The following is a 2,500-nucleotide window of genomic DNA, read 5'->3' on the forward strand; positions in this document are numbered from 1 at the left end:
TCGGAGGGGAGGGGCTGTGTGTGGGGGTGGGGGGTGGGGGTGGGGGTGGGGGCACACGGGAGGAATAAATGGATGGAAAGATTGAGAGATAGATTGAGAGATAGATGGATAGATGGAAAGGTAGATTGATAGGTAGATAGGTAGATAGTTAGATTAATAGATGGATATACAGATGGGTAGACAGAAAGGCAGAGAGGCAGACAGACAGACAGATAGTTAGATATAAATAGATAGATATATAGATATATAGATATATAAAATATGTAGACAGACAGTGACAAGTAGATATATAGAAAAATGTAAATGCGTTGACAGATAAAGTGGCAATACGAAATGAAAGGAGAGAATAAGCGGAAGAGAAAGAAGAGATGGACGGAGAGAGAGAAAAATATAAAAGAGTGAGGGAAAGAAAGGGAGCGAGAGAGGGGGAGCGAGAGAGGTAAAGATAGATAGAAATAGAGAGAATGAGGGGTAGAACGACAGGGAAAACGAGAGGTAGACAGAGAGGTAGAGCATCAGAGAGAGAGAACTAGAGAGACACAGAACTAGAGAGAAAGAGAGGGAGAAAGAGAGAGATAGAGTTAGAGAGAGCTAAAGAGGGAGAGAGCTAGAGAGAGAGTAAGAAAGAGAGAGAGAAAGAGAGAGCGAGAGAGAGAGAGAGATAGAGAGAGAGTAAGAAAGGGAGAGAGAAAGAGAGAGAGCTAGAGAAAGAGAGAGCTAGAGAATGAGAGAGCTAGAGGGAGAGAGAGAGCTAAAGAGAAAGAGAGAGCTAAAGAGAGAGAGAGCTAGAGAGAGAGAGAGAGCTAGAGAGAGAGAGAGAGAGAGCTAGAGAGAGAGAGAACTAGAGAGAGAGAGAGAGCTAGAGAGAGACAGTGCTAGATAGAGAGATAAAGAGAGAGAGAAAGAGAGAGAGCTAGATCTAGAGAGATCTAGAGAGGATGAGGGCTAAAGAGAAAGAGAGAGGTAAAGAGAGAGAGAGAGAGAGAGAGAGAGGAGAGAGAGAGAGAGAGAGAGAGAGAGTGAGTGAGTGAGAGAGAGAGAGAGGAGAGAGACAGGAGAAAAAGAGGAGAGAGAGAGAGAGAGAGGGAGAGGGAGAGAGAGAGAAAGAGAAATAGAGAGAGAGAGAGAGAGAGAGAGAGAGAGAGAGAGAGAGAGAGAGAGAGAGAGAGAGAGAGAGAGAGAGAGAGAGAGAGAGAGAGAGAGAGAGAGAGAGAGAGAGAGAGAGAGAGAGAGAGGAGAGAGAGAAGAAGAGTGAGAAAGAAGAGAGAGAGAGAGAGAGAGAGAGAGAGAGAGAGAGAGAGAGAGAGAGAGAGAGAGAGAGAGAGAGAGAGAGAGAGAGAGAGATCTAAAAGAATATTAAAACGTCAAAACTAGGTCACCTATGAAGGTTGTGATACATGCAGATAAACATCGCTCCATCCTCCCTTCTCCCTCCCCTCCCCCTACATCTCCCATCCCCTCCCCCTCCATCTCCCATCCCCTCCCCAATCTCTTCCCTCTACCTCGTTCTAGAGACAGTGCTAGATAGAGAGATAAAGAGAGAGAGAAAGAGAGAGAGCTAGATCTAGAGAGATCTAGAGAGGATGAGAGTTAGAGAGAGAGGGCTAAAGAGAAAGAGAGAGGTAAAGAGAGAGAGAGAGAGAGAGAGAGAGAGAGAGAGAGAGAGAGAGAGAGAGAGAGAGAGAGAGAGAGAGAGAGAGAGAGAGAGAGAGAGAGAGAGAGAGAGAGAGAGAGAGAGGAGAGAGTGAGAGAGAGAGAGAGAGAGAGAGAGAGAGAGAGAGAGAGAGGAAGAGAGAGAGAGAGGAGAGAGAGAGAGAGAGAGAGAGAGAGAGAGAGAGAGAGAGAGAGAGAGAGAGAGAGAGAGAGAGAGAGAGAGAGAGAGATCTAAAAGAATATTAAAACGTCAAAACTAGGTCACCTACGAAGGTTGTGATACATGCAGATAAACATCGCTCCATCCTCCCTTCTCCCTCCCCTCCCCCTACATCTCCCATCCCCTCCCCAATCTCTTCCCTCTACCTCGTTCTTTCCCTCCCCCTTCCCCTCCACCTCCCCCCACTCCTTCACCTCCCCTACCCCATCTCTTCCCTTTCCCTCCTCTCCCCCTCCCCTCCCCATTTCTTCCCTCTACCTCGCCCTCCCTCCCCTTCTCCCCTACCTTACCTCATCTCTTCCCTCTCCCTTCCCTACCCTCCAACATCACTTCCTCCTTCCTGGCCCTCCCCTCCCTTCCTTCTCCCCTCACCATCTCTTCCTTCCTTCTCGCCCTCCCCTCCCCTTCACCATCTTTTCCTCCCTCTCGCCTTCCCCTCCCCTTCACCATCTTCTCCCCTCACCATCTCCTCCTTCCCCCTCGCCCTCCCCTCCACCTTCCCTTCCCTCCCCCATCTCTTCCTTCCCCCTCGCCCTCCCCTTCACCTTCCCTTCCCTCCCCCATCTCTTCCTTCCCCCTCGCCCTCCCCTCCTCCATCTCTTCCTTCCCCCTCGCCCTCCCCTCCAC

General features: G+C 49.4%; 1 protein-coding gene across 1 annotated transcript in view; it reads left to right on the top strand.

Moving 5' to 3' along the window:
- The window catches only part of LOC122255436 (mpv17-like protein), a 22,374-nt gene that overhangs the window by 18,126 nt on the left and 1,748 nt on the right, over window positions 1-2,500 (top strand). The window lies entirely within an intron of this gene.

The sequence above is a fragment of the Penaeus japonicus genome, unplaced genomic scaffold, assembly GCF_977035675.1.
Source record: "Penaeus japonicus unplaced genomic scaffold, GWHDUDI00000001_assembly GWHDUDI00000005, whole genome shotgun sequence".
NCBI lineage: Eukaryota > Metazoa > Arthropoda > Malacostraca > Decapoda > Penaeidae > Penaeus > Penaeus japonicus.